Source organism: Pelophylax lessonae (genome assembly GCF_965119305.1).
Source record: "Pelophylax lessonae genome assembly, chromosome: 1".
Lineage (NCBI taxonomy): Eukaryota > Metazoa > Chordata > Amphibia > Anura > Ranidae > Pelophylax > Pelophylax lessonae.
The window spans coordinates 732007494-732025773 of NC_138768.1; the positions used below are offsets into that span (position 1 = coordinate 732007494).

The following is an 18280-nucleotide window of genomic DNA, read 5'->3' on the forward strand; positions in this document are numbered from 1 at the left end:
AACAAGGAGACATACTGTAACATTAAAATGTTCACTTTAAATTTAACAACCAAATGGGGGGGGGGGGGGGGGGTTATTATATAAGTTTTTTGTTAGGGTTTATGTAAACTTCAGCATTTTACTGTAATGGAAGAGATGATATCTATGGATGAATACCCCATGCATACAGTCATTCCACTTTCTTCTACCCTATTAAACATGCCAAAAGTTATCCACTATCTGTTAGCATCAGATTTAGGTTTTCATGTAATCTGCTTGCATATTAGGCCATGTGTAAATGTATTGTTTATACATACAGTATTTATTACCTCTCTCTGACATTTTATTTAACTTATTTAGAAAGACAGCACTATCTGAAGTCATTATCTGAGATAAGAATATACTTCCTAGACTGTAGTTTACCTAGCACTTACCTGTAGGGTGCTACAGATCTTTCCTGTATATAAAATGGGGATAAGTGGTTCTAAAATGCTATACATTTTTAGGATAATATCTTTCCAACAGTTCCTACACTTGCCTAAACTGACAATTAAAATCAAGGACCATGGTGAAATCTAACTTCATACTCTGTTTCTTCTTCCTTTTCCTTATCGATAGTGTTGAGCGAACACGGACTGTATTATTCGTGTTCGTACCGAATAATTGGATTTTTTTTACCCGAACACGGACACGGACACTTTACTGTATGTTCGGGTAAAAATCCGTGTTCGGTCGTTTTATTTCCGGGTTTTGCATGCTTTGGCGCTCTTTTCATGGCGGGCTTTCAACAGCCAATCAACAATCGTTTAACTGGTGTGCCTTAAGCCATCCCAGCCATGCCTGCAAATGTCTTAGTAGCTGTGATTGGCCGTCTGAAGCATGTGACCAAGTCTTTATAAGTTCGAGGCAGCCGCCGCAGCAGCGTCATTCTGCTGCTTAGCTAAGGGACAGAGCACACATCAATGTGCTGGCTGCTGATTAGGGAAAGATAGGCAGGAAAAAACCATTTGTGTCCGGATAGAATTGAGGGACAGGTCGGAGTGTTTAGGCAGGGCGAGTTGTAGGCATTTTAGGGATAGAGTCTGCTGAATTATAGGGTCAGTGTCTTCTACAAACTACAATCGATATTGCTGTGTGGGGGGTGGGGTGAATCTGCACTCAATCCTGATCTACGATCTCTTCTCAATCCTGTTAGGGACAGAGTCTGCTGAATTTTAGGGAAACTGTGTTCTACAAACTACAATCGATATTGCTGTGTGGCGTGGGATTGGAGATAGGCAGGTGTCAGTGATCCACATCCATTTTTCTGTGTGTGAGCTGCAGTGAACACAATCTTTTTGGGCTGCAGTGAACACAATCTTTTTGGGCTGCAGTGAACACAATCTTTTTGGGCTGCAGTGAACACAATCTTTTTGGGCTGCAGTGAACACAATCTTTTTGGGGTGCAGTGAACAAAATCTTTTTGGGGTGCAGTGAACACAATCCTTTTTGGTGTGCAGTGAACACAATCTTTGTGGGGTGCAGTGAACAAAATCCTTTGTGGGGTGCAGTGAACACAATCTTTTTGGGGTGCAGTGAACAAAATCCTTTTTGGGGTGCAGTGAACAACATCCTTTTTGGGGTGCAGTGAACACAATCTTTTTGGGGTGCAGTGAACAAAATCCTTTGTGGGGTGCAGTGAACACAATCTTTTTGGGGTGCAGTGAACACAATCTTTTTGGGGTGGAGTGAACAACATCCTTTTTGGGGTGCAGTGAACAAAATCCTTTTTGGGGTGCAGTGAACAAAATCATTTTTGGGGTGCAGTGAACACAATCTTTTTGGGGTGCAGTGAACACAATCTTTGTGGGGTGCAGTGAACAAAATCTTTTTGGGGTGGAGTGAACAACATCCTTTTTGGGGTGCAGTGAACAACATCCTTTTTGGGGTGCAGTGAACACAATCTTTTTGGGGTGCAGTGAACACAATCTTTGTGGGGTACAGTGAACAGAATCTTTGTGGGGTGCAGTGAACACAATCTTTGGGGGGTACAGTGAACACAATCTTTTTGGGGTGCAGTGAACACAATCTTTGTGGGGTGCAGTGAACACAATCTTTTTGGGGTGGAGTGAACAAAATCATTTTTGGGGTGCAGTGAACAACATCCTTTTTGGGGTGCAGTGATCAAAATCCTTTTTGGGGTGCAGTGAACACAATCTTTTTGGGGTGCAGTGAACAAAATCCTTTGTGGGGTGCAGTGAACAGAATCTTTGTGGGGTGCAGTGAACACAATCTTTGGGGGGGTACAGTGAACACAATCTTTTTGGGGTGCAGTGAACACAATCTTTGTGGGGTACAGTGAACAGAATCTTTGTGGGGTGCAGTGAACACAATCTTTGGGGGGTACAGTGAACACAATCTTTTTGGGGTGCAGTGAACACAATCTTTGGGGGGTACAGTGAACACAATCTTTTTGGGGTGCAGTGAACACAATCTTTGTGGGGTGCAGTGAACACAATCTTTGGGGGGGGTACAGTGAACACAATCTTTTTGGGGTGCAGTGAACAACATCCTTTTAGGGTGCAGTGAACACAATCTTTGTGGGGTGCAGTGAACAACATCCTTTTAGGGTGCAGTGAACACAATCTTTGTGGGGTACAGTGAACAGAATCTTTGTGGGGTGCAGTGAACACAATCTTTGGGGGGTACAGTGAACACAATCTTTGTGAGGTGCAGTGAACACAATCTTTGTGGGGTGCAGTGAACACAATCATTGTGGGGTGCAGTGAACTCAATCTTTGTGGGGTACAGTGAACACAATCTCATACTTCTGAAGATTTGAGGGTGCTGCCTGTTCCATACTCCCCCTACTCTTCATCTAGCCTTTTAGGGGTACAAACAATAGTAATTGGGGCCTAGTGTGGTTGTGTACGTGTGATATACATACACTTTTTTTGGATCATATTTTCTATTCCGCTATTTAATCAAAAACCTTTGGGGATCAGTTAAATTGGGGGATAGTCTGTGTTGGTACGTGTGAGAGAGATCCACCTTTCCAAGTTTTTGGGGTTCATCTCATACTTCTGAAGATTTGAGGGTGCTGCCTGTTCCATACCCCCCCTACTCCTCATCTAGCCTTTTAGGGGTACAAACAATAGTAATTGGGGCCTAGTGTGGTTGTGTACGTGTGATATACATACACTTTTTTTGGATCATATTTTCTATTCCGCTATTTAATCAAAAACCTTTGGGGATCAGTTAAATTGGGGGATAGTCTGTGTTGGTACGTGTGAGAGAGATCCACCTTTCCAAGTTTTTGGGGTTCATCTCATACTTCTGAAGATTTGAGGGTGCTGCCTGTTCCATACCCCCCCTACTCCTCATCTAGCCTTTTAGGGGTACAAACAATAGTAATTGGGGCCTAGTGTGGTTGTGTACGTGTGATATACATACACTTTTTTTGGATCATATTTTCTATTCCGCTATTTAATCAAAAACCTTTGGGGATCAGTTAAATTGGGGGATAGTCTGTGTTGGTACGTGTGAGAGAGATCCACCTTTCCAAGTTGTTGGGGTTCATCTCATACTTCTGAAGGTTTGAGGGTGCTGCCTGTTCCATACCCCCCCTACTCCTCATCTAGCCTTTTAGGGGTACAAACAATAGTAATTGGGGCCTAGTGTGGTTGTGTACGTGTGATATACATACACTTTTTTTGGATCATATTTTCTATTCCGCTATTTAATCAAAAACCTTTGGGGATCAGTTAAATTGGGGGATAGTCTGTGTTGGTACGTGTGAGAGAGATCCACCTTTCCAAGTTTTTGGGGTTCATCTCATACTTCTGAAGATTTGAGGGTGCTGCCTGTTCCATACCCCCCCTACTCCTCATCTAGCCTTTTAGGGGTACAAACAATAGTAATTGGGGCCTAGTGTGGTTGTGTACGTGTGATATACATACACTTTTTTTGGATCATATTTTCTATTCCGCTATTTAATCAAAAACCTTTGGGGATCAGTTAAATTGGGGGATAGTCTGTGTTGGTACGTGTGAGAGAGATCCACCTTTCCAAGTTGTTGGGGTTCATCTCATACTTCTGAAGGTTTGAGGGTGCTGCCTGTTCCATACCCCCCCTACTCCTCATCTAGCCTTTTAGGGGTACAAACAATAGTAATTGGGGCCTAGTGTGGTTGTGTACGTGTGATATACATACACTTTTTTTGGATCATATTTTCTATTCCGCTATTTAATCAAAAACCTTTGGGGATCAGTTAAATTGGGGGATAGTCTGTGTTGGTACGTGTGAGAGAGATCCACCTTTCCAAGTTTTTGGGGTTCATCTCATACTTCTGAAGATTTGAGGGTGCTGCCTGTTCCATACCCCCCCTACTCCTCATCTAGCCTTTTAGGGGTACAAACAATAGTAATTGGGGCCTAGTGTGGTTGTGTACGTGTGATATACATACACTTTTTTTGGATCATATTTTCTATTCCGCGATTTAATCAAAAACCTTTGGGGATCAGTTAAATTGGGGGATAGTCTGTGTTGGTACGTGTGAGAGAGATCCACCTTTCCAAGTTGTTGGGGTTCATCTCATACTTCTGAAGGTTTGAGGGTGCTGCCTGTTCCATACTCCCCCTACTCCTAGCCTTTTAGGGGTACAAACAATAGTAATTGGGGCCTAGTGTGGTTGTGTACGTGTGATATACATACACTTTTTTTGGATCATATTTTCTATTCCGCTATTTAATCAAAAACCTTTGGGGATCAGTTAAATTGGGGGATAGTCTGTGTTGGTACGTGTGAGAGAGATCCACCTTTCCAAGTTGTTGGGGTTCATCTCATACTTCTGAAGGTTTGAGGGTGCTGCCTGTTCCATACCCCCCCTACTCCTCATCTAGCCTTTTAGGGGTACAAACAATAGTAATTGGGGCCTAGTGTGGTTGTGTACGTGTGATATACATACACTTTTTTTGGATCATATTTTCTATTCCGCTATTTAATCAAAAACCTTTGGGGATCAGTTAAATTGGGGGATAGTCTGTGTTGGTACGTGTGAGAGAGATCCACCTTTCCAAGTTGTTGGGGTTCATCTCATACTTCTGAAGGTTTGAGGGTGCTGCCTGTTCCATACTCCCCCTACTCCTCATCTAGCCTTTTAGGGGTACAAACAATAGTAATTGGGGCCCAGTGTGGTTGTGTACGTGTGATATACATACACTTTTTTTGGATCATATTTTCTATTCCGCTATTTAATCAAAAACCTTTGGGGATCAGTTAAATTGGGGGATAGTCTGTGTTGGTACGTGTGAGAGAGATCCACCTTTTCAAGTTGTTGGGGTTCATCTCATACTTCTGAAGGTTTGAGGGTGCTGCCTGTTCCATACCCCCCCTACTCCTCATCTAGCCTTTTAGGGGTACAAACAATAGTAATTGGGGCCTAGTGTGGTTGTGTACGTGTGATATACATACACTTTTTTTGGATCATATTTTCTATTCCGCGATTTAATCAAAAACCTTTGGGGATCAGTTAAATTGGGGGATAGTCTGTGTTGGTACGTGTGAGAGAGATCCACCTTTCCAAGTTGTTGGGGTTCATCTCATACTTCTGTAGGTTTGAGGGTGCTGCCTGTTCCATACCCCCCCTACTCCTCATCTAGCCTTTTAGGGGTACAAACAATAGTAATTGGGGCCTAGTGTGGTTGTGTACGTGTGATATACATACACTTTTTTTGGATCATATTTTCTATTCCGCTATTTAATCAAAAACCTTTGGGGATCAGTTAAATTGGGGGATAGTCTGTGTTGGTACGTGTGAGAGAGATCCACCTTTCCAAGTTTTTGGGGTTCATCTCATACTTCTGAAGATTTGAGGGTGCTTCATGTTCCATACTCCTCTTCCTCATCCTCCCTTTAGGGTAGGAAAAAATTTAATCGGGCCTAGTCTGTGTTTGTACGTGTGAGATACACAGTTTTTTATCCTATTCCGCTATTCAATACACACCCTTTTGGTGTAAAAAACATTAAATTGCGGCATAGTTTGCATATTTGACATTTGCATATATTGTGCCTTGTTGCGCTGTTTTGGGTACTCCACCAACATGGCCAGTGGCAATGACGCCATTCTCAGCTTAACTATCCCACTTCTATGCCTCCTTGAAAAAACAATTTGGGCGATGATGGAAGAGGATGTGGCACAGGATGAGGAGGAGGAGGAGGAGGATGAAGAGGTAACATTTCAAAGGCTTTCAGGGCAGTCATTCGCAAGGGGCTCCGAGGGTGGGTTCCTGCACACACAAACGCCAGGGACACAATTGTCCAGCAGGGGCACAGTTCTGGAGGATGAGGAGGAGGAGGAGCTGGAGGAGGAGATGGAACCATGTTCACAGCAGGGTGGCACCCAGGCCAGCTCATGGCCATCACTGGTGCGTGGCTGGGGGGATACAGAGGACACGGACGATACACCTCCCACAGAGGACAGCCTTTCGTCGCCTCTGGGCAGCCTGGCACACATGAGCGATTACATGCTGCAGTGTCTCCACAACGACCGCCGAGTTGCCCACATTCTAACTTGTGCTGATTACTGGGTGGCCACGCTGCTGGATCCCCGTTACAAGGACAACGTACCGTCCTTAATTCACTCACTGGAGCGCGATCGCAAGATGCGCGAGTACAAGCGCACGCTGGTAGACGCCATGCTGCTGGCATTCCCATCTGACAGCGGGGCCACAGTGGAAGCACAAGGCAGAGGAGGAGGAGGAGGAGGTCGCCAACGCAACCAGGGCACCGCCAGCACCTCAGAAGGCAGGGTTAGCATGGCCGAAATGTGGAAAAGCTTTGTCAGCACGCCACAACAAACAGCAGCACCAGCAGCTCAGATGGAACGTCTTAGCAGGAGGCAGCATTTTACCAACATGGTGGAGCAGTATGTGTGCACACGCCTACATGTAGTGAATGACGGGTCTGCCCCCTTCAACTTCTGGGTCTCCAAATTGGGCACATGGCCTGAGCTTGCCCTTTACGCCTTGGAGGTGCTGGCGTGCCCTGCAGCCAGTGTATTATCTGAACGGGTATTTAGCACGGCTGGGGGCGTTATAACAGACAAGCGCAGCCGCCTGTCCAGAGACAATGTGGACAAGCTCACGTTCATTAAAATGAACCAGGCATGGATCCCACGGGACTTTTCCGTACCTTATGCAGAATAGCAATGGATACCGACCTTACCCACCCATTGTTCCATTTTTGCTCTTTCTCACTCTTTTGGGGTGTACCCTCATTTAAAATTTTTGAAAAGAAGCAGTGTTGGCTACCTCGTCCTCCTCCTCAGGGCCAGATTAATGTAGGGGCTATTGGAGCTGCAGCTCCAGGCCCCTACCTTTTATATAGGCCCCGGGTTGGCCATATTCACTGTTACCGCTCTTCTGTCACTTGTAAACACAGAAGTCTGGCTTCTATGCTCGCTTCCCCAGGCAGCACCCTCAGAACCTCCCCACACAGCGTGAAGGCCGGACAAGGAGGGACAGTTGGCGATGCATGGATGTGTTTATGGGCTTCAGAGACAGCATCCCATGTTGAATTAGGCATGCATGGCTGCACCCTTCCTCCTCTGGGTGCATGGCAAGGCACGGCCCTTAAGGCCCTTCAAAATCCTCAGCACCAAGCCCATGATGCTGTTAATCCGGCCCTGGTCCTCCTCCACCGCCGCTTCCACCTACACCGCCCATAGGTGTGCGCAGCCTATTGCATTAAGGTGTGCACCCCAAAGTTGAAATACACATGCATGTGTTTGCCAGCAGGGAGAGTAATGTATCGGGGCCATGTACCTGTAGGCAAGGAGAAATAGAGCAGAGCAGGTCCCAGGGAGATCTTTCCCATCTCCTCACTGGCAATGCTATGTGCCCTAGGTGATTAGGGTGTGCCCAGGCACACCCAGCACACCCTGTGCGCACGCCTATGTCACCGCCACATCCACCACCACCTCAACCTCCCTCCTACTCCATATGGGCCTCGTCCTTCAGAGATGAAGAAGAACATTGTTTTATTTTTCTGTTTTTTTTTGTTGTTTTAAGTTATTTCCCTATCCACATTTGTTTGCAGAGCACTTGCCATGCTCTTAATTACGTTTTGCTGCCATTTGCAGCACTCTAGCCCTTTCCTTTGGTGTTTTAGAGCCATTTTAGTGCCTTAAAGTTCGGGTCCCCATTGACTTCAATGGGGTTCGGTGTCCGGGAAAAGTTCGGTAAAAGTCCGGGACACGGACCCGGACTTTTTTTTAAAGTTCGGCCGAACCCGTCGAACACGGACATCTAGGTGTCCGCTCAACCCTACTTATCGACACTTACCAATAATCCCTACTGATTTCAAACCTCAGTTTATCCAATGCCTCTGCTTTATATCCTTTAGCAACAAATCTCCTCATTATTAATTGAGATTGTTTCTTTTGATCATCATGAATTGTCCTTTAGGCACATTCCATTGTCGGTGATGGCAACTAGTGTATCCATTCAGGTCAGTAGTGATCCACATATAACTTGCAGTGCTGCTCTAAGCCAAAACAAAGATCTCCCTGCTGGTTACAGTGAAGGGAGAAGGCTCCTATGTACCATTCAAGGGTGCAGAAGCATCAACAGAGAAAGGAAGAAACACTGCTCACTGACCCAGTGAATAAATATGTTAATAAGTGTGGCCCTAGCCAGTGCCATTCTAGCCACAACCTCTGACACGTTTCGCCCACACCCTGGGGCTTGATGCACTGGGTTGGTAAGCAGTTTTCCTTCCTTTCGGTCAGTAGGTTTGAAATATGTTTTAGTGAGTATCCTCACTAAAACAAAAAAAAACATTAGGTCCAAAAAATGAATAGACTGAGTATCCACTGACTTAGAAAATTTGATCCTGTACTTGTTACTGTCAATAAAAGAAAAAACTCCATGAGGGACTCCTTACTTTCTTCCCATATTATGAAAATATCATAAATTAACCTCTTCCATACATTTAGCTGTGTCCACTCTTTTCCAAAAATGTCATCAGCCTCCCATTTGGCCATTAAGAATTTAGCTAAACTGGGAGAAAAATTAGCCCCCATGGCTACACCTCTCTTCTGAATGTAATAAGTATCCCCATACCAAATAATAATTCCTAGTCATACAAAACTTAGGAACCTGTATCCTTTTCAAACTGCTGTAAATTGTCTGGGACCACCCAAAAAAAAAATGATAATCTTGGCTATGAGCAGGGCATTGTCCATACGGGTTTAAGTATTAAGTCTATACTTAACCCTCAGATTAACTCTAATCATAATGTGAAGGTATGCAAACAGATGGTTGATTAGGTGTTGAGAGAGTTACCTGTGAGAAGGGAGAATGTTGAAAGGGATGTTACTAAAGGTATTTTGGAGTTGAAAAAGAAGAAAAAAATCCTTTTCTGTCCTGCAGATAAGGGGGAAGGGGTGGTTGTATTGTGTAGGATGCAATATAAAGAGGAGATGGGTAGACTTCTTGGGGACAGAAGTACATAATGCAAAATTAAGAGGGAATCCCACAGTAGTATATAAAAAGAAATAAGAAAACTGATAACAGATTCTAAAAAAAAAAGGAGTATTGAATGTTAAGGAAGCCAAATATTTGGTTGTCTCGGTCTGTGGAGTACCAACGATTTAGTATTTACCCAAGATTCATAAAAGCTTGATTAAGCTACCAGGTAGGCCTATTGTTAGTGGCAATTATTCAATACATCCAAGGATGAGGGAATATCTGGATATTCAATTACAGCCAAAGGTAGCACAAATGCCAGCCTTCTTGAAGGATAGTGGGGATGTAGAAAGGATTGTAGATAAAATAGAGATTGGACACAATGTTATTTTTGCCACTATTTATGTTTCTTCCCTATATACAAATATTATTATCAGGATGAAATAAATCAAACAGGCCTTGATGAGATACAGCATTTTGAAAAGGATACAAATAAAAATTTTATTACAGGCCCTTGAGTTTAGTGTGACTAGGAATTATTATTTTGGTAAAGATGTACTAATTACATTCAGAAGAGAGGTGTAGCCATGGGGACTAAATTTGCCCCAGTGTAGCTAACCTCTTTATGGCCAAACAGTAGGCTGAGGGCATTTTAAAAAAAGAGTGGACACAGCCTAAAGTATGGAAGAGGTTTATTGATTATATTTTTATAATATGGGAAGGAAGTAAGGCGTCCCTCATATGTTTTTATTGACAGTAACAAGCACAGAATCCAATTTTATAAGTCAGTGGATACTCACCCCCAAATAGGCCTCACTTTTTTATACAGGAAAGCTCCAAATTTGAGAAATAAACTGGTGAGAAATGCATTGTGCCCTTCCAAAAAGGGATTATGGTCACATTGTTGATCTTAAAGGTTTCTTCCCATGTAGGAAGTGTAGTGTTTGTAAAGTCACGGGGATGAGGGACGAAAAAATCTTGCCATTTGGATCGAGTACTACAGGAAAGCTGTATCAGATTAGGAAATGTATCACTTGCAATAATCCTTTTGTTACTTACTTTTTGGAATGTCAATGCTGCAAGAAATATGCGGGGAGCACGACTAGGACATTTCAAGTGAGGTTGAATTAACATGTTTGAAATATCAAAAAAGGTCCTAAAACTCACAGTTTATCCAGGCATTTTAGGAGATACCATAACAGGGACCCTTCTGGGTTAATGTTCTGTGGAATAGACATAGTAAGATAATGTAAATAAATAAGTTGCGCTAAATATTAAAGATATTAAAATGAAACAAATATCAAATGTCCTTCATAAAGTCCATAAATAAAATAAAGTGAAGGTTCAGGAAGTGTCCAAATGAAGATTCCTAATGGTATTGTGCTTACCAGAAATCCGTGTATAAATCAGTTCGTCCCAGCTCTTGTAGTCACTGCAAGGAAGAGAGGAGAGATCCCTGGTGTCATACATCCACTGAGTCCTATGGTGGTAATAAGAGAGACAACCTCAGTCTGGGCTCCCAACAGGCCATGCCCCCAGCCCAGGCTGAGATTGTCTCCTTTATTACCACCATAGGACTTTGTGGATGTGCGGTACCAGGGATCTTTCCTCTCTTTGTTCCATTGCATCCTTTGATAAAGTCAATGATGATGAAACACGTCAGAAAGTATCATCACACACTGATGTCACTTCTGGAAGTGACAATTCTGACATGTTATGCCCCCCCTGATCATTTAGTCTAAGAGGTAATGAAAAATCAGAAAAACATATCTTTTTATTTACTATTCTGACAGGAAATGATCTCCTTCACTCTCCTCTGCTCTCCCCCACTCTTGTTTGATCTTCTCTGCTGTTCTTCACTTTCCCCTGCTCTCTTCTGCTCCCAATATGCGGACAGGCCTTCAGCTTCTTTGCGTATGATGCAAGACTACTTCTTATTCTTTGCTCCCTAGACTAATTAAGCATTTTTAACATTTAGCTTTGCTTTCCAAGGGATGGGGGTGTACTACATACTCTGAAGTTTGGCTTTAAACTTAGGTGATGTGGGTGCCATTTTTTATAGTAGATAGCCTAAAGTTGGGTTTTAACCACTTCAGCCCTGGAAGGTTTTACCCCCTTCCTGACCAGGCCACTTTTTGTAATACAGCACTGCATTGCTTTAACTGACAATTGCCCTGTCGTGCAAAATTGTACCCAAATAAAGTTAATGTCCTTTTCTCCCCAAAAGTAGAGCTTTCTTTTGGTGTTTTTTCTTTTTGATCACCTCTGCGATTTTATTTTTTTGTGCTATAAACAAAAAAACTGACAATTTTGGAAAAAAAAGAATATTTTTTTACTTTTTGCTTTTAAACCTTCCAATAAAAAAAATGTAAAAAAATCGAATTTCTTCATCAATTTATGTCAACTTGTATTCTGCTGCATATTTTTGGTAAAAAAAAAAGTGTATACATTGACTGGTTTGTGCAAAAGTTATAGCGTCTACAAACTATGGGATACATTTATGGACTTTTTATTGTTTTTATTAGTAATGGCAGCGGTCAGCGATTTTAAGTGGGACTACGACATTGCGGTGGACAAATCTGACACTAAGCGACATTTTGGGGACCAGTGACACTAATACTGTGATCAGTGATAAAACACTGCACTGTCATTGTATAAATTATACTGGCAGGGGTTAACATCAGGGGAGATCAAAGGGTTAAATGTGATCCTAGGAAGTGCTTTCTAGCTGTGTTGAGGATATACTGACTGCAGGAAGAGAGAGATCTGGGTTCCTGTCTGACAGAACGACGGTCTGCCTTGTTTACATAGGCAGACTGCCGTTCTGTCATTCCTCTGAACGAGCGCCACCGCGGCTGCTGGACCCGCTGATTGACTCCCACTGTGTCCAATCACAGTGGTGAGTGTGGCTCCGGTGGCACGTGAGCCCCCTAGAGCCAAAGGAAACAATCATATGCAGGTATGTGATTTTGTGCTTATGGACCGCCCTGCTTCAGTAAATGTACGTGGGGCGGTCCTTAAGTGGTAATGATAAAGGTCCAATTCAAGTGACATTGACCATCCACAGGGATGTCTTTCTGAGCATCTGGTGTTTAGGGTCATTAGTAAGTATTACTGTTGTAAAATATATGGTGTGGTGTTTAGCAGAAAACTACTCTGATGTTCTATATTATGGGCATTATGAACACACTCTGAAGAGGTTTGCACACTTTTTATGAAGAGACGGTAGATTTCAGTTCACTTCACAAAATGCCTGCCCACATGATCTGCAGTGGATGAATGAACTGAAGATGTCATTAGAGGCTCCATTTATGGCATAGATAATGCAATCAGTGACTTGTAGGCAATTGGCAATAAAGGGAGAACTGCATGTCATAACTGGATTGTGTTTACTTTTCAGGAAAATACATTGCTATAGGGTTTTTGTACACTTTGAGTAGGTAATAAATGGGTGACAGATTTCATGATAAACACTTATAATAGTAGATTTTCAAAAGAGATAAACTGAATGTGACTGTCAACTCTGTTTGACATATTGATATTGTATGATTTAAAAGAGGGATTGCATTTATGATATGGTTACCTACCATCTGTAATTTATTAGATGGATCTAGGCAAATTTTAAACTGATAACAATGACTAGTGGTGACCATCCACACCAGTAAATACCCAAAAAGTTTCAAAAAGAAAAGGTCAGCTTAGCTTCAGTGAACCCACAGCTTTCCTGTATGCAGAAAAAGCAATGGTATTGCTGAAAGGAACATCTTTATAGCACTGCATACTTAAGCTATATGACGAATCTCTGATGGTGAATGTGTTATCTGTTATGCAGGACATTTATTTAGTTAGGTACTTTTTGTTTTTCACCTGAGGTTCCAACGTTGACCATATTACAAGAATCCAAGCCTCACTTTCCTTTTTCACAAATTATGTCCTGTAGCATACTGGAGGAATGCATACTCTGAATCTGCATCCATTTTCTGATTGCGAGTAGGCAATAGCCACTAAACCATATTCAATTGGAAAAGAGGTGGGTGGCATTCTATTGCTAAGAAGAGCTGAGATATTGTCCAGAAGTCAGGAAGTCAGGAGTTGGGTTAAAAAGGTGACTCCCAAACCTTTTAGACAAATGGACATGACCAGCATTAGGTTGATTTTTAATAATATATTTTTAGGCAGAATAAAAAAGTGTTCACCAAATTAAAGTTACTTTATAACTTTTTAATATATTAGGTTTTTTCTATGTATTATTAAAAAAAATGCATGTTTGTGTTTATTTTATAGGCTGTTAACTATCACTGAGTGAAACCAACATATATCAATACACTTGTGATCCTGGGGATGAACCTGTACATCAATAGTGGTATGTTTTTTTTTGTTTTTGGCTTTTTTTGGCTTACATTTAAAGTGATTGAAAAGTCTCATTTGAAAAAAATAAAATAATAATAATAACATGTTATACTTACCTCCCCTGTGCAGTTGGTTTTGCACAAAATGGCCCAAATCCTCTTCATCTCGAGTCCCTCTTTGCTGCTCCTGGCCCCTCTCTCCTGCTGAGTGCCCCCACAGCAAGCAGCTTGCCATGGGGGCACCCGAGCCAAGCTGCAGCTCCCTGTGTCCATTCAGGCACGAAGCTGCCATTTGGCCCCTCCCCCTCTCTCTCCTGATTGGTTCACTGACTTTGATTGACAGCCATGGGAGCCAACGGCGCCACGGCTGTGACTCAGCCAATCAGGAGGGAGAGTCCCGGGCAGCGGAGGGATTTGTGGACATCGCTGGAGAGAGAGGGGGCACAGGTAAGTATTAGGGGTGCTGGGGAGGTTGCTACACACAGAAGGCTTTTTATATTAATGTATAGAATGTATAGAATGCATTAAGTTAAAAAACCTTCCTGCCTTTTCAACTCCTTTAAAATTGTAGAAGACTATCATTATTAGGAATTGTATCAATGTTAAATTATGCTCTGTTAATATCATTAGGTATTTCTCCAAATAAAAACACTATTCCACATTCAACCTTAACCTCTAGTGACTGCTTCACTTTTTACCTTCAATACTTTTCTTGCAAGATTTGCATCAGCCATATTCTAAAGCTGTGAAAGTTACTAAACCTTTAAAATACAACTTGAAAACTGACCATACACTGATCTAAATTTCCCTGCTGGACCAACTGTATATTCATCAGTGTCCATCCCTGCTTGACAGAAGGAGCACGCTAGAAAATTTTCTTCGATAAGCTTCAGCTACGGAACAGTGTATTCTGACAGTGGAATGCAATGTCTTAGCAGGGTGGAAATCCTTCAGCCACCTTGTTTGTATGTATAGAGCTATTTTACTGGCAGATTAAAGAAAAAAAAAACAACTGTGAAAGATCAGCATCAGCTTTAGTTACTGCCTAAAATACATTGTATTCTTCTTTTTGTTATAGTTTTTCTATTCATCTTTATGCATTTTTCTGCTATTTGTATGTATTTAAACATTATTTAAATGCTTTTGTATCATTTAAGTTTTACAGTAGTAAAGGGATAATGGTGCTATATGAATGGATACATTTTAAAATACAAATGCAGCAAGTCAGAATATCATTAGGTTTGTAAATTTATTTTATGAAATAGGAATTAGCTTTTGACTTAAAAGAGTTTTCTATATTAAGTGAAAATTGCATACTCTTAAAAGCAAAAAGTAAATAAACTGTTTTTATTACATTACCATAAGTATATTAGCGCTCAGTGAGCATCATTGAATGGCCATGATTAAAAGGAGGCTTCACCTGTACAAAGCTTTATAAAAAAACTTTTAAATTAAGGTTTTAGGGAGAGTGGACCCTGGTACAAGGATATAGATTGGGACAGTTTTAACTTTTTCAGGAATGCATAAACTACTAAGCCTCAGCTAAAGCCTAGTCAAAAAATTACAAAATAAATAAAATGCATTTATACAAACAAAATACACATATTGTTACAAAAAAACAACATAAAAGCATGGGTATGCCTTTGCTTTAGAGCGCATGTGTGGGTGACATCACCCGATGCATGCAGTGTGAATATCTCCTAAGCAGCGCAAATTTAGAAGATACTCACTGTCCCTACAGGTAAGCCAATAATACAAGTAAAATAAACGCCTTTACTACCACTTTAAGCTCTGCTGACTATATTGGTTGAACTGGATGGACTTTTTCAACCAAACTAACTAACTACAACTTCCAGCATCCAATCATGTGCAAGCAAAAATGTTATTTTTTTTTTGAATTGTCCTTGTTTGTTATTGAGTATTCTTTGCAAAGTGAAACTCCACTACATTCAATAAGCTCTGGGGCAAATTCCCTTACAAAGTGAACAGCCTATTTGCCTTTAGTAAATCATCGCTATAGTACCTAAACTAGGTCTTAAACATAATTCTCTAAAAAAAAATATGCTAAAATCCACATTACTGGTACAACCACCTACAGCGTCCTTAGCAACAGGTGTATACTACTAAATATCTAAATATAAGTGTCTTCTCTGGACACACTCCTCTAGACCCAGTGAACAGAATGGAGGAGGAGTGGAGATCCTCCTAGCCCCACAAAGCATCTATCAGGCACTTCACCCATTTCCCTCTCTCTCCTCTTTTGAAGCACATTGTTTTCACCTATTTTCTCCCATTTCTCTAAGAATTTCTGTGATCTACCGCCCCCCTGGGCAAGTATCGACCCTCCTTGATTAATCAGAATCAGGCCCCCAATACCTACAACCTTGACAAACAGATGACACCAGAAGTCTCAAAAAACATAGCCGTGCTCTTGAGCACCTGTGGCATAAAACAAAGTCTCAGAAAGACTTTAACCAATACAAATCTGCTATTAAAAATACAGTGTACAAGTCCGTGATTGCAGTATACTAGTATCACTCACAGACCATTGGAATATCACGGACTTGTACACCATTGGAGTGAATTGTCATTACTCACCGAATTTTTTTTTTTTTTTTTGACACTTGGGCTTTTATCTCTGATTTGTTGGTGTGAGCTTTTATTGCTCACAGACTGTATTGACATTTTGATCTTTTTGCACGGGTTTATTTAATCATTCTATTTTGCCACATTCATTTTTCACTGCTTGTGATTTAAGCACTTATTTATGTGGGCACATGTGTAGGATTCACTAATCTTTATTGTATTTATTTATAATTATTTCCATATTCATCTAGTGATTGAAAAAAAAAGTACTTTATTTATTTATTCTCGCACCTACTTGGACTTAGGAGTCCTTTTGATTTTTTATCTGGCGCAGCATTTTTTTTATTTTTATTTATAATTGTATAAGATTTATACAATTTGTGATGAAATCTCCACTGTACAGATCCCCCCCCCCCCCACTTAATACCCTATGTCCACAGGTACATTCAGCACTTCCCTCATTCAACCCCGCTACTAGAGATGAGGTTGCTAAACTTTTTTCTAACACCAACCTAACCACCTGCCCCCTGGACTATTTTCCCTTGCAGATGCTACAGTCACCCACTGGCTCTATTCTTGACTCTCTAACCCACACTCCCTAGTCTTCAATTTCCCCCTCTTTCTTTTGGCATCTTCCCCAACTCTCTAAAACATTCATTAGTCACCCTTATACTTAAAAAGCCTTCCTTAGACCCCACCAATCTTAAAACCTACGCCCCATCTCCTTGCTCCCCTTTTCCTCCAAACTCCTTGAATGTCTGGCCTACAACCGACTTAGCGACCATCTTACTAAGAACAACCTTCTTGATCCCCTTCATTATGGATTTCGCCTTCAGCACTCCATGGAAACCGCTCTCCTAAAACTCACAAATGATCTACTAATGGCTCAAACAAACCAATAGACACTATTCTGTACTCCTACTCCTGGATCTTTCTGCTGCCTTTGACATGGTTGATCACTCCCTCCTCCTAAAAAAACTCTACACCTTTAGTCTCTATGACTGTACTCTTCACTGGTTCTCATCCTGCTTGTCCCACCTCACCTTCAGGGTCACAATTCTCTTTCCTCTTCTCCTCTTCCTTTCTCCATCAGAGTCCCCCAAGGTTTGGTTCTTGGACCTATCGTATTAGCCTCTCATGGCTTCCAATACCATTTCTTTGCTGATGATACCCAAATCTATCTCTTTACCCCTCAGCTCACTCCTTCAGTCTCCACATGCATCACTAATTTACTATCATGCATATCAGACTGGATGTCACACCACTTCCTCAAACTCAATTTACCCAAAACTGAGCTCATATTATTTCCTCCCCTACATGCTCCTTTCCCTGACCCATCTAGGCATGCCAAGGTACTAGGAGTAATCCTGGACTGTGGACTATCCTTTTGGCCCCACATCCAATCAATGTCCAAAGCCTGCTGCTTCAGCCTCCACAACATCTCTAAAATATGCTCCTTCTTAACCAATGACACCACAAAGCTCCTCATTCACCTTACCAGCCACTCAGTGTCTGCTACTCCACTCTGGCGGTCCCTCCACTGGCTTCCACTAACCCAACAAGTTAACCTAAAATACTAACAACAACTTACAAATCTATGCACAACTCTGCCCCCAGCTAAATCACTAACCTAGTCTCAAAATACCATCCTAATCATTTTCTTTGTTCCTGCCAAGGCCTCCTGCTTTCTAGCTCTCTTGCCACCTCCTCCCATGTTCGCCTCCAGTATTTCTCCCACGCCTCTCCCAACTATGTTTTACTCTGTCCATTTTGAGATGATCCCTGAAAACCCTTCTCTTCAGAGAGACCTACCCTGCCCCCACCTAAGAACTGTATTTCCACTTTCTCCATCAGTTCATCCCCCACAGTTTTGACCTTTTGTATCTCTTGACTCTCCCTCTTAGATTGTAGGCTCTAATG

At 41.8% G+C, this 18280-nt stretch overlaps 1 protein-coding gene across 3 annotated transcripts in view; it reads left to right on the top strand.

Annotated features, from left to right (window-relative positions):
* SGCZ (sarcoglycan zeta) overlaps window positions 1-18280 on the top strand; it is a 1591429-nt gene that overhangs the window by 405678 nt on the left and 1167471 nt on the right. For all 3 annotated transcript variants that reach the window (XM_082244044.1, XM_082244043.1, XM_082244045.1), the window contains exon 3: window positions 13710-13788. The gene's annotated coding sequence lies outside the window, so the exon portion shown is untranslated. The remainder of the gene's footprint in view (window positions 1-13709; window positions 13789-18280) is intronic.